General features: G+C 38.6%; 1 protein-coding gene across 1 annotated transcript in view; it reads right to left on the reverse strand.

The window, feature by feature from the left end:
* The window catches only part of ST8SIA2 (ST8 alpha-N-acetyl-neuraminide alpha-2,8-sialyltransferase 2), a 1,698,605-nt gene that overhangs the window by 459,724 nt on the left and 1,223,540 nt on the right, over nt 1-15,341 (reverse strand). The window lies entirely within an intron of this gene.

A 15,341-nucleotide genomic window follows, 5' to 3' on the forward strand; every position in this document is an offset into this window, starting at 1 on the left:
TAAAAAAGGAAACATTCCTTAAAAAGGAATCAGTAGTAGGAATGTCACTCACCCTAGGAACATTAAATGAAATGCGTGTTTCCGCTGCCGTGTGTCTAGGCAGGCCCAAGTTACTCACTGCATTGCCTGGATTTAAACATGTAGAAACTTGGTTACCCAAACTAGTCGAAGGAATTGCAGCCTGTGCAGGCTGCCCGGTGCTATGTAGAGTAGCAGGAACTGGTATAGGCAACTCAAAAGAAGGTGTTGAAGTGGAAGAACAAGATGCTCCAACATCTCTCGAGATCGACTGTGTATTGTTGATTCTTTGAGATAAAGAATCAACTTTCTTTATCAACTCTTGTACCAGGAGTGTTAAATCACCTGCAGCATTCACTTTAGAGGTGTTGTTTAAACCATTGTTTGCAGAACCAACCTGGGAAAATAACGGTTGTGATAAATCCAAGCCACTCGCCATAACCACAAACTAAAAAACGCAAATCCAAACTGGCAAAACCGAAACAAGAAAAGAAAACGAGCAGGCAATGGAATATCCAACTGTTTATTGTACGTAAGCGCTTTCACTGAACAAAATACTTCAGCTACTTCAGTAACTAACAGTAAACCTACCCCTACCCCTGCCCCTAACCTATGCATTACATTACTAAAAACCCTTTCCCTAACCCTGCCCCTAACATTAATGCTACCTATTACATTACTAAAACCTTTTTCCCTAATCTTGACTCTAAACCTACCCCTACACGTTACATTACTAAAACCCCTTTCCCTAACCCTGCCCCTAGCATTAATGCTACCTATTACATTACTAAAACCTTTTTCCCTAATCTTGACTCTAAAACTACCCCCACACATTACATTACTAAAACCCCTTTCCCTAACCTTGCCTCTAACACTAACCCAACACATTACACTACTGTAGAACAGAGTGTGTGCTGTGTCTTTAAGAAGCATATCAAGGACTAAATGTGCATATATAAATAGCAGGCACGTGCTATACTCAGTGCCATTTTTGAAAGTGCAGCCAGAGAGTCAGCATGTAAGAATGAATGCAGCTAGTTTGTATATAAGTTACCTTAGTTAAAGTTAATAAGCTACAGTTGTGATGTATTTGTACATAATACAGCTGTTTGAACAGAACCCAGAAAGACTCGTCTATTGCATCCTGACTAGATGAGCGGCAATTTCTAAAACCCCTTTCTCTAACCCTGCCCCTAACACTAACCTTGCACATTACATTATTAAAACTCCTTTCCCTAACCCTGCCCCTAATCCTACCCCTACACATTACATTACTAAAACCCCTTTCCCTAACCCTTACCCTGCTCCTAACCTACACATTACATTACTAAAAACCCTTTCTGTAACAGAATCACTATGAAGAGGATGCTTGATCTCAGTTTTATACCTGCGGTTTACTTATATAGGGCTTTTATAGTGGGAAAGAAAGTCTTTATAAGTCAGTCAGTGTTCTGTTATTGTCTCTTTTTCGTTCTACCATTTATGATTTTTTGTTTGAGTTTTCTACCTTTCATAACATAATCGTTACAGCTATTTAGATTGTGTGTGTGTGTATATATATATATATATATATATATATATATATATATATATATATATATATATATATATATATATATATATGGGATAGTGGGTCAAGCAGAAACCTTGCCTATGGAGGTGCTTGCAATATCTTAGATGGTTATCAAACCAAACTTGTCACAGTTCCCGAAGGGAAACAGAGGAGGAAATGTAAGCCCCCTACCAAGTGAATGAGTGGCAAAGGGCCAAAGAGAGGGAGGAGAGCAGCGAACAGGAAAGAAGCGGGTGACAAGGTGTCAGTGGAGCCCCAACCTGCAACAAGTAATATTTCAACTTTTGTATAACAAAGTCGAGGCAGAGTTACATGTTGTAGATAATGAGTGTACATCAGGTTTGTGAAAGACTCAAGAGGGGGGAGATAAGTTTAAGTTACAGGAGTTGTGAGTATAAGAGCAGGTGCAGGATCAGGACTTTCAGCGTGAGGTAGCCAGGGATGTGCTGGAAGGAGGCCAGGATACGCCGCCTGGTGGGGGGACTGAGGCAGCTGACAGCAGTCAGGAGTTTGTTTGCTGCTAATGGGTTAGCCAATTCAAGTCAAAGCGGATTCTCACCAGACTGGTAGGGGACACTAACTTTTCTGACAGCTGGGAACAGGGTCTTTGCGATATCACATATACCCACACTTGTGAAAGAAAAATTTGGAGAGGTGAATTTGTGGATGTGTTTGGCCTTATTAATGTGGATGAGGCCCAATAGAATGCTGAGGCTGAAGCATTATGGGCTAAGGATTTGGTGTCAACACTGGCAGCCCTGGGTAAGAGAAGGTCAGGCAGGTTTAGGGCTAGGTCTGGGACAACTATGTCTCTGTTTTTATTTGTATAGAGGCAGTCATTCTAGAAAGGAGGCATCACAAAGTTCGCCATTGTTGGCATATTTTTAACTATCTGAGAGGTGCTGAGGCTAAGGAGTGGTAACGCATGGTTGTACAACTAGCATTTCCAGAAGTTGAAAGCAGTCAATAAAACATTAAGATGAGAGACCAGGCATACTGATAAGTGGTTGGGCACCATGTTAGACAGGGCAAGTGGCCATTTGTGGCCCAGATTAAGTGACAATGGGGACAGGAGTGGAAATTTCTGGGCTTTCAATATTAGTAGGTGTTCTTTGCCTTCCTGTGTATTTGCTCATAACTGTTCATGGTGTGGATGTCTACATCCAGTGCTGAAGTGATGGCATATGAATGGGGTAGAGCTCCAGGTGTCTGCTGGGTTGCACTTTAGTTATAAGCAAGGAGAGTTAGAAAAGGTTAGTGTTTACAGCAGGGGTAATTTTTAAAGGGCAAAGAGTATGTTGCTATTTCAGGGAGTGGGCAGGAGACTGGCCATCCCATTCTCCTATTAAGATTGCAGTTTTACAAAGGTTATTGCAGGATTATCCACATGCAGATACAGCTCATGAGTTGGTTCAAGGTTTTGCATGTTGATCTCCTATTAGTTCCATGGGCCAGAATTGGAAATCTGTCAAGCATAGGGAGAAAGTAACACAGGGGCTGACTGACAAACAGGTGAGGACCCGTAGGGTTTTAGGACCATTTAAGGTGTCATCCTTCTTGGGCTACTGAATTTTCTCATTAGAACTACTGCCAACAAAGAGAATGAAGAAACTTATGTTAAACCATCATTTCTCTTTTCAAGAAGTGGTGTTTGTGTATGATTATATTGACAGCAGAGATGTGAAAGTGCATTTTGCATCTTTAGATTATGCTGTTAGGCTCATCAAGGATTTTAAAAACCCATGGTAAGTTACATAGGATATTAAGTCAGCATTTTGTCTTTTGCCTATTCACAAAGTGGACTGGCCTTGTTTGAGGGGTTACTTTAACTTTGATAAGGCAATGCAGGTGGGATATGCTGTACTGTGTTCTACTTTTGAGAAGTTTAGCATAGCCCTGAACTGAATTTGGCAAAGGTGACCCCCACGGCAGACAGCTGTTCATTATATGGATGCCTTTCTTTAATTGGGGATGGTGCAGAAGCTGCTAGGGAAGGAATGCAGTAGTTCACTGAATTGTGTCATGAACATGGGGTACTTTTATAGCATATGAGAAGTAAGAGGGCCTTAGTAAGGTTTTGAGTTTCCTGGGCTTGGAGTTACATGTGAAGCAAGGTTTGCTTCAGCTGTTGGTTGATAATGCATATAAGATGAGGAAAAAATCATGTTTGCTCAAGGAAAGGAGATGGTTAGTATTAGTGTAGTGATGGATCTGTTAGGTTTGTTAACTTTTACTTGTACAGCAATACCACCAGTAGAAAGTTCAGTAGATCAGTAGCTAATCTGTTAATAAATGGGAGAAGTAAGCAATGTAGAGTATGAGTTATCAGTGCTGTGCAGCAGGACCTTACCATTTGGGCCAGCTTTTTGGATCAATTTAACTGGATAGCCTTCTAGCAGGAAGAATTGATATCAGCTGATCACTTGCAGCTCTACATGGCTGCTGTTGAGGGAAGCGGTATGGCAGCTTATGGCCCAGGGAGTGGGTTTGCTGTTAAACAGTGTGATGAGTGATCAGGGGAGAGGTTGAAGTTAGTAGCTTTTCTGGAGTTGATGCCTATATGAGTGGCTTCAGTTATGTAACAGTAAGTGCTGTGTAACAAGAAGGTGTTTTTTATTTGGATAATGAAGCAGTAGTTCTGGTATTATGGAAGAAGTTGGCTAGGTCTGACTTGATCCAAGGGGTTTTAAGGAAGCTCATTTTTCAGGGTTTGAGGATTAATTTAACTTTTGCTAAGCATGTGGCAGGTTCAAAAGTTTTGGTCACTGGGCAATTTGCTTGAAGAGGTAAGGAATATTGGCAGGCTGTAGCAGCAGGATGATGCAGCATTTCTGATCAAGGGGAACAAGGAGAATTTATAACACTGCTGTTATGCCCTTTGTTTCATTTCTGAAGCATATTCCTGGGCATGAGAGAGTATGGTCAGTTAGTTGATTGCAAGGTATGTGCTGCAGAGGTGGGATTTATGTGGAGCAATAAGGATGGTAATGATACATTTGGTAGGAATCAGTGTGACAGCAAGGTCTTTAGAATTAAGAGATATTACAAACATTGTGGAATTAGTATAAAGCTGAAGGGCTGGGAACACTGAAGGAGGCTGGTTATGACATGATGTTGCCATTGGCCAAGCACGTCTTGCGAGAGTTGTTACTAGGTTTTAAGATGTTCTCAGTGAGTTATCATGGGTAGGCATTATGGGCAACAATGCAGTAAACTCTCAGTTAACCAGAATTCAAGTAACCAGAAAAAAAAACTGAAGAAATACAGTACAATTTTCATGTGTTGCACTTTGTCCCCCTCACAGAAACATTTCTTAAGTTTTTAGAGTTTAAGAGATTTAAAAAGGGAGATAGGAACACATTCCCTCTATCCCCAACTTAAGAACAAGTCAAACCAAACAAATAGTATAGGGTGCAGTATTAGTCAGGCCTATTTTTAATAGTAACTCTCAAGCAACCAGAAACTACAATTATCCTGTATCTATCAATCTCCATGGGTGCTGGTAAATGAGAGTTTACTGTATTATTTTTCTTGTTTGTAGACATGTTTCCGGTAGGTGAGTTGTTAGATAGTTGGTGCTGGAGTGATGTGTGTGGGTGACAGAATAAGTGAAGTTGGTTTGGCTGTATAAGTCTAAGGTTGACCAAGAAGAACAAGGTCAACAGGGGACTTTAAGGGGAAATTTGGAATTGGTGTTGTGTCCAGTAGCATGGGTGAAGCAATAGGAGCAAATAGTTAAAGGTGTTAGCTCAGATTTGTTTTTTCAAGGAATGAATGGTGCACCATTTTCAACTAGGCACTTTGTTTTGGTTTTCAGGAATGCAATGGAATGTCAGGGATATTCAGTGGACAGGTTTTTGGTACATTCTTTTCAAATAGGTCAGTCTTCAGACTTGGCTGCAAAAGGTAGATCAATTGATGAGCGTTGAACTGAGTAGCAGTCATCAAATGCATTTTGTTGTATGTTCGATAATTAATAAGAAGTTTTGTGGCCTACTAGTCATGGTAATGTGTTTGTTTTTTTTTTGTTTTGTTTTTTTTTTAGGATGTAGCAAGATCCAGATACTGGACCATTCTTTTGTGTTTTGGACATAGAAGCAAATTGTAGTGAGGCCTGATGCTTTATTTTTCATGCTTGATCAGACTACATGGAAAGTTTATTAGCATGCCTTCAGAGGAATGGCTTTGAATCAGTTGTTATACAGAGTTAATGGGATACATAATGCATTAGGCATTCCTAGGATCCTTGTAGTTTATCAGTGGGGGAATGATCTCAGAAATGTTCCCAAATGGAGCTTGTTGGCACAGATAGTGCATGATTTGGTTAAATTGAAACATACATTTCCTGACATTGCCTTGATTTGGCCTGAGATTACTCCCACATCAGTGTGGAAGGGAACATTTAGTTCTGAGGGTTTTGAAATAGCTAGGCATTTCTTTAATCATAGGGTTTTGGCAAACAAACTCAGCAACCAGCTACCAGCTACCAACACCTGAATGAATGAAATTGCAAGCTGGAAACCACGTCAGGATGCACAATAAATGAATAACGAAGTAACCGTTAAAAAACGTTCTTTAATAGACCATCAATAGTGTAAAATAGACATTTAGTGCTTTCATCCACACTATGGTGGACTTTACCAGAATGTCTTAACAAAGAATTCTACCAGTTATTTAAAAACTTTTTTGGTGCCAAAATCGGCCCTTTTTAAATTTTAAAGTGGTATTACAATAAAAAATTCCTATTACATTAAACAAAATATAATAGCAATCCGATCATACAATGTGGAACATAAATTCATAATTCCATAAACTAAAGAAATAAATAAAAAAACCTATATAATAAATGTCTAAAAACCAATGATAATGATTGTCTATGATGTTCTAGATAATACTATGCTATAAAATATAGTAATACTATAATAAAATTACTTGGCTGAGGTTGATTCAATTCCCAACATACATATATATGAATTAGTCTTTATGTACATCTTGCAAACATTATCCTTACACTTTTTGTGACTGTTGAATAGACATAGTCGTACCGTCTTGATAAACTTTATTTACTTCATTATCTCCTTCATATTAACGTAAAAACAAAATGGGTTTTATAGTAATATATTCATTTAATCCTGGTTCCCTAGTTGCATCTGTGAATATTTGCCATAATATTTCCTTTTTACTTAATAGGGCTTTTATATTACCACCCTATGGGTTTATTAATAATTTATCAATAATGCCAAATTTAAAAGTGTGCGCTTCACCTCTATCAGCTATGTGTCTATATAAAGCGTTGTTCATGTCCTTAGTCCTTATACTGTACATATGATCATATATTCTTTTCTTAAACTGACGTTCCGTCTTTCCTACATAATAGCTAGTACATAAGGAACATTTAGCTAAATAGATTATATTCCTAGTATTACAATTTCCTTGTTTAAATATGATGACAGTTCTCATTATATTATCCAGCACTATACTTTCTGTTTCTAATATAGCATAACATTGCTTACAACATCCATATTTCTTGGCATGTTTTTTTTAAAACGTTCTTATACCTTATTAAGGGTCCTATTTCAAGTTTCTTTTTTAAATTGGGAGCCATTTTATAAACAAATATCGGGGAGTCCCCTAAGATATCCTTTATTTCTTCATCAACTACCAACATATTCTAATTTTTTCTTACTATATTTTTAATATTATCTACTTGGGGAGAATATTCTAATATACATGCTCGATTGTATTGTACAATATTTTTGTTATCCATTATATCTCGTTTACTAACCAGTTCTTTTCCTAATAATGGGGGGAATTTTTTACCCCATTCCCTTATCACATATTTAGTTACATCCTTCAAGATATGTACAGGATATCCCCTAGATATAAACATATTACATATAAATTCAATTTCATTTAACATATCATCATACTCTGATGTCATTCGGGCCGCTCGTATGCATTGGCCTTTGAATATGCTTTTCATCATATTTCTAGGGTGACAGCTGTTGTATTCTAAATAGCTGTTAGAAAAAGTCTTTTTTCTAAATATATTGGATTTAAATCCTGTATTCGTCTTTGAAATGCAAGTATCCAAATAGGCAATACCATTGTTATTACATGTGTAGGTGAATTTTAAAAATGTACTGGAAGTATTTAGGAATTCCATAAATGGTATTACACTATCCTTGTCAGCTTCCCATAACGCAAAAATATCGTCCAAGAACCTGGAATAGTGTATGATTCTCTTATAAAAACTACTAGTAAACAATTTAGTAGTTTCCCATTCCAGCATAACCAAATTTGCATATATGGGGGCACAAGGTGCCCCCATGGCTACACCTCTGGTTTGTTTGAAATACTCCCCTTCGAACTGAATATAATTGTGTTCCAACACTAGTGACATGAGTTCCATTATAAGATTAATTCTGTCCCATTCCAGATCTGAAAATGTAGTTAAACTATTACAAAAGTCCTCAAGTCCTTGTTCTTTTGGTATACAGGAGAATAAATCAATAACGTCAATGGTTATAAACATTATATTATCCTTCCTTAAATTGGTAGTTATGTTACTAAGAAACGACCAGGAATCCTTAACTAAATGTGTTAATTTCTTGTATATCGGTTTGAGCCATCTATCTATAACAACTCCTAATGGGTAGATTTTAGAATTTCTACCTGATACAATGGGTCAGAAGGGTGGTTGTTTGACATTTTTATGAATTTTCGGTATTCCAACTATCTTTGCCAATATAGGATATTCAACTTTCATGTAATTGTATATGTCCAATGTAATCCGACTATCTACCAAATAATCTTCCAGACATAAATCTATTCTTTTATATCCTATATTTATCACATTGCTGGCTATAGTTTCATAATTTCCAGTTTCATATAATATTTTATGCATTTCATTTATATAGTCAAATGTGTTGTACAAAACTACCCCTCCCCCCTTGTCCGGTTTCATAACTCGTATATCCGAGTTATGTGTCAGTTCACTTAAAACTTGTCTTTCATCCATAGTCAAACTGTCATCTTCCCAATGTTTGGTCAAATTCCTATTAATTTTGTAAATCTCATTTGTTATTGATTTTTCAAAGATGGCTACATTAGAATGAGATGGTGGTATGTACGTACTCTTTTTCTTTAATTCTCCACATTCTTAGATCTGTCCATCATTTTTGAAGAATAATGCTAAGTTTAATTTACGTGCGTATAGCTTAATTTCTATAATAGTATCCACCAGGTTAAATCTGGGTCGAGGTATAAATTTCATACCCTTAGCTAGTAAGGTGAAATGTTCTTGCCTTAAATCTATACTAGTATAATTATAAATTCTGAAACTCCTATAGCTTTCTACTATCTCATCCAGTGATTCTGTTTGTTCATCACATCATCTCTCCTCCATAGTAATCTGCTTGATATGTCTGGTTCCATTGTTGTCTCTGTTTTCTCCCTTTCCAATTTCTCTTCGACTCTATATTTGTTACATAATTTTTCTCCCTGTAAAAATTTTTCTTCTCATATCTTCCATTATTCTTAGGAGCGCCCTGATTACCTTGTCCCATCTCTTTCCATATGTAAACCTGTTTGTTGTTGTATTGGTTCAAATCTCTCTCTATTTTTTACTTTTTTTGTTGTAAATGTATTGTGCCTTACTATCGGCATAACTATACTGCTTTTCATAAAGCTTTTTCCATTGGGGAAATAATAAATCATTAATAATGATATTGTTCAATTTCTCGACCTCTGCCACTAATTTACACAATTTTCTTCATTTTTCTTAATAAGAAGACTCATAAAGTCTATACCAAATTTATCAAATAATGTGTTAAAATCATTTTTACTGTGTTCATCCATTTGTATTCCCATAGGGACTTTAAAAAAATCTCAGTCCCATATCATTATCATTGGTTTTTAGATATTTATTATATAGGATTTTTATTTATTTCTTTAGTTTATGGAATTATGAATTTATGTTCCACATTGTATGATCGGATGACCATTATATTTTGTTTAATGTAATAAGAATTTTTTATTGTAATACCACTTTAAAATTTAAAAAGGGCCGATTTTGGTGCCAAAAAGTTTTTAAATAACTGGTAGAATTCTTTGTTAAGACATTCTGATGAAGTCCACCATAGTGTGGAAGAAAGTGCTAAATGTCTATTTTACACTACTGACGGTCTATTAAAGAAAGTATTTTAACGGTTACTTCGGTATTCATTTATTGGGCATCCTGACGTGGTTTTCAGCTTGCAATTTCATTCATTCAGGTGTTGGAATCATAGGGTTTTGAGTATAGCTTCTTCTTTGGATTTTGTGGTATTGGATCATTGGGATTTTACTGACTGGGATTCTGTTTTGCATAAGTCAGATTGTATTAATTTATGTGAGACAGGCCTAGACTTGTTTAATGTTCATGCTTCACTAATACTGGAAGATTTAATTAAGGGTTTGAAGTTCGGTTGAAATTGCCATGGGTGGTTGAGGTAAAAGGGAGATCAGCTGTCCAGTAGTCCAGCTGCTGAACAGGATGAGGTGAGTCCACTTCTGAGAAGGGAACCTTTCTTTTCCCCCTTATTTTCACAAGTATTTTTTGAGGGGGAGTGAGCTGTGGTAGAACTCTCAGGTTTGTGGCTTGGTTATAGTGTGCAGTTATTGCTGCTACTAGTAGTTAGGTTGTTTCTGTGAGTGTTATCAATGCTGCCAAAGGTTGTGTCACATGTTTATGTTTACCATTGTTGTTAATATTGGAGTTAGTATGTATATATGTATTCTAAAGTAAGTTTATTTCAATAAACTAGTCACACTAGCTTTATTAATGTCATTATTGTGTCAGGCAGGGGTATGTGGACAAATAAAGTTTTCCAGATAGACATATTTGTCCTTGTACACCTGTCTGGTGCTAGAGGCTAGAGATTTTTGCTTGCAAGGGGGTAAGGGGAAAGGAACTGAATGAGGAGACTGGAAGTGCAGGGTTCAAAGGTAAGTGGTAGGAAGTAAGGTAAGCTAGTTAGGGGGTAAAAGAGGTTATTTATAGAAGGTTTTGAGAGTGGACTGGTCTCTCTGGCATGGATGGTTGGTACACACAGACCAACTCCCTGACAAAAGGGATAGGTTCCGTAAGCATTACCAGCACCCCAAAGGCTGTGTTAATAGTTCATGTTTGACACTTATTATTGTAGATATAATATAAAATTGATTCTAATGTAAGTTTATTTCAGTAAACTGGTTGCAATTGCTTTACTGGTGTTGTTATCATGTTGGGAGGGGTATGTGGGCAAATAATAACTAGCAACACTGATTTGTTAAGTTCTTTTTACAACAAAAGAGCAAATGAACAGAATAAAAGTAATGCATTATGTTACCAGTGATGGTAATGGATATGGCTGAGACACCCACCCCGGATTTACTATTCTTCCGTGCAGGACTAGCTTAGTCCTGCATGGAAGCAGCCATTTAGGAGCAGGACAGCAGTGCGCCATGCATATTAATGAAGGCGTGCTGACTGAGCTCCTAATCTTACATGGAGCGTATAAGAGAGAAGGGGGCGTGTCTGAGAGCAGAGCTCTCAAAATATACACGCCCCCACAATGAAGAACTGCAGAAAGGCCAAAGGAATGAGCAAAACCATTCAAGGTTGTCCGCATACCCCCAGCAACATCCATCCACATGTACAACAGCAATAGTAAATAGAAATCAAATAAACAAGCCTTTTTTTATTAAGAATCCAATTAAAGCTAACTGTAGGTGCGCGGGTGTGCCCATCGCTTAGCTATGGTTAATGCAGCTTAAATTGCTGAAGAGGATAACAAGGAAGCTATATGCAAATAAAGCAGTATAGCAATAGTGTAGTGGGCAGAGCATTCGCCTTACGAGCAGGGATTCCCGATTTGAGTCCCACTGCAGCACATTCCATTTTCCATGGCAAATCACATTATGACCAATATTTGAGTTGCATAACCCACTAAATAACATATATTTGTGAACTGGAGTACTGCATTAAATGCACGTGTGAGGTGTCAGTGTCATAATGTCGCAAAGTCCCCAGATAAGCACATGTGCCCCATACAGTATATGTACACAGGAATCATGGATACAAATGGAAGGTAAAACGTGTAATGAATGACAACTCCATACAGCTTCCAAATCCCCCACCTTCCCAAGAACCATTACATATGACTGTCTAAATCAGTGTAATTGTAAGAAGTAAGCACTAGTAAGCAAGTGCAAGCACCACTAAGCAGTAGTAAGCATATTTAAGCACTAGTAAGCGAGTTTAAGCCCGTTTGCGTGAGGGTAAGCAATGCACACACAGGTTAAGCAGTTTTGAAGCTAACTCTCTGTAAGCATATTTAACCAGAGTTTAGCAATGCTTACCCTCACGCAAACCAGCGCAAACCAGCGTACAGCCATGCAAAAGTGCCTTAATCACTCCGTATCCAACGGCCCTTGTACTGCCCAGCAACAAAATAAACAGCCTTGCACACTCAGTATCCAATGGCCCTTGTACTGCCCAGCAACAAAATAAACAGCCTTGCAGGTCTTGAACCCAGGACCCTAAAGTCACAGTAGTTAACCACCAAGCCATCACAGCAGTACAAACGAAGGAAGTATCAGCAAACAAGTCCTCACTATAGTAAAATCAAACTGAACCTGTGAAAGGAATCAGTATACAGTCATATGTTCTATAACCCACTAAATAACATAAATATGTGAACTGGAATACAGCAGTAAGCCCAGATGTGAGTTGTAATTGTAACAGAGTGTTGAAGTCCCCAATAAAACACAAGGACACCATATAGTGTACGTACACATGAATCATGGGTATCAGGCATATATATAAAAGATGTAATGAATAAGAAATCAATGCCAAAAAGAAAATATAATGCAAAGTCTAATGTAAGCAATGCTAAGCATTACACAGGCCAGCTTAGGAGGTGTAAGCAATGTGTAGGCCAGCTAAATCAATGTGCCCAGTGTTATACCCCTTTAAATAATGCCAACCTTATGTAAGCAGGTTTGCCCATAGCCTAGCCTTTTGAAAACCGTCCAATCACAGAAAAGTGTGGGAAATTGGCCCTACTTAAACCCAACAGGCAGGAATACATCTCATAACTGGTTGTAGCTTCCCCTTGCAGGCACTATGGCAGAAAGGGGAGATGGTGTGTGCTTCCGGGCACAGCACTGGTACATCCAGGAGTCCAGAGTCATGGCAGGACTTTTGTCAAAGACCATGAGCAAAGACTGCTGCAGGGCCAGTACCAGGGTTCTCAATACAAGGCGGAAGCCTGGGACCATCTCGCCCGTTACCTCACCAGTGCCACTGGCATACCTCGAACTGGTGAGCAGGTCAGGCATCACTATGCAGACCTGAAGTGGTATAAGGGGGACCTCTTGGAGCAGTGGATCCAAGAGGCTAGAACAGCAGGGGATGTCCCAGCTGTGTCTCAGTATCACTCCACTATGTGTGTAATAATTGCCAGCTCATGTATATCATGGATAGGTATGGCTAAATATTCCTCTTATGTCCTCCACAGCTGCACATGAGTGGGCCGTGAACCAGAAGGCCCACGGAAGTCACCTGGAGAGGTTGCGATGCAAGGCAGGTCAGTAATACTCTTGCATGTACTGTCATAGGAAATAAATCTAAAAGTATTAGTAAATTAATTGCCTGTATAAAACCTGTATTGTGTAAGGCAAGTACTGCAAACACCGGACAATATGGCAGGAAGAGTCTCATATAGTTTGTATGTAAATAAAGGCATAATAGCCTGACAATAAAAGTCTAACTGCTGGACTGCATGTGTATACTCTGGTATCATATGGTAATGTAGATTTGCAATCATGTAATAGTACTGTTGTATTAAGCACTGTTACCCACACTGTGCACCATAAACAGAATGTGTAGGAATGCCTGTATATGACTGGTGTAATCCCCAGAGGCCATTTAGAACAACTGAGAGGCACACAGACAGAAAACAGTGAAAAGGCAGACAACAAAATCTGAATAAGAAGTGAACTGCTGTATTTTTAGCACACACAGCCATGGTTCAAATCCTGGCAGTAGTAGTACTCTGCATATAGAATCATACCCCACAACTGTACAGATATGTCCAGAATGTCCAGTAAAGTGGCCCATATCTGCTGCCTGTCACCCTGTCCCCCTGGGAAATCAGTGGGATGATCCCAGACATATAGGCAGCAAACAGGAAATACAACCAACTAGCACACATCTATGAGAACAAAGCTGGCACACTAGCAACTCCCCAAAACCTTATGAGAGTAAGAAGCCATTTACACCCCCATGTTGTCAAGCTGTGGCCTGAGTGTGTACATAACATAGTGAGATGTATGTGCATGCTAGTAATGTGGAATCTGGTACTGTGTGTTGCAACATTCAGGTAGTGCTAACAAACATTTCTCCCTAGATCTGTCAGATACCAACACTGTGCCCAGAAATACAAGAATGATACCCTGTACTGGCACTGTTTACTTTGGAATTGTATGGCATTGTGACTGATGCAGCTGGTCCGAATAATAAGGTATTACTCATCACTGTCGTCCACATTGTCCTACAAAATATAATTGCCTAGGAAATCCTGTATAAGAGTGTTGTAATACAAGGCCAGAATGCAAAGCCACAGGAAAATTATAAGACAGAAAGCAGATAGGAGATATACAGCAATATCTGTATAGCACACACAACTCTGATGGAAAGTATTTAAGCTGTAGCAGACACAGCCATGGCCTGAATCCTGGGAGTGGAAGTAGGCTGCATATAGAATCATACCTCACAACTGTGCAGATAAGACGAGAATGTCCAGTATATGAGCCCATACCTGCTGCCTGTCCCCCTGTCCCCCTGGGAAGTCTGTGGGATGATCCCAGATGTCTAGGCAGCAAACAGGGAATACAACTGATTGTCACACATCTATGAAAACAAACATGTCACTCTAGCAACTCCCAAAACTGTTATGACAGTAATAAGTCAAGTATGTCCTATCTATACCCCCATGTTGTTAAGCTGTGACCAGAGTGTGTACAGTAACAGAGTGAGATGTATGTGTATAATACTAATGTGTAATCTGGCACTTTGTGTGGCAACATTCAGGTAGTGCTAACAAACATTGTTCCCACAGGTACGTTGGATAAGAACACTGTGCCGAAAAAAAAAAAAGCTTGATACACTGTACTGGTACTGTTCACTCTGGTATTGTATGGAACTGTGAGTGTTGCAGTTGCTCTGAATAATAAGGTATCACTGATCACTGTCACCCACACTGTGCTACATAATATAACTGTGTAGGAAAGCCTGTATAAGAGTGTGGTAAGTCACTAAAGGTTGAAGAGGCAATAGTCTAGATATGTCCCAGTTCACCTGCATATGGTCAAGACATGGCCAGAAACTGTGCAGAAAGAGATGGACAGCTATGTGCACAACATCAACCTGGAATCTGGGAATATGTGTAGAAACACTTAGTGTTAACAAACATTTCCTCCACAGGTATACCAGGTAAGAGGTGTATACTGCAGGTAAAACCAGTTCATGTATAACGATGATGATAGCCATATCACTGTCCAAACTAAAGCTATAGGTTACTGTAGTAATACTTGTAAGGTACAGATAACAGCACTGACTAGGAAAGTAATGTGGACTACAGGAATATACTAGTTGTTAATTGACATCTCTCCCCCCCCAACCATATCTCCAACAATAAACTACATACCCACCTCAACTGGTATG

Source organism: Protopterus annectens, chromosome 7.part0, assembly GCF_019279795.1.
Source record: "Protopterus annectens isolate FY-2018-M chromosome 7.part0, PAN1.0, whole genome shotgun sequence".
In the NCBI taxonomy this organism is placed as follows: domain Eukaryota; kingdom Metazoa; phylum Chordata; order Ceratodontiformes; family Protopteridae; genus Protopterus; species Protopterus annectens.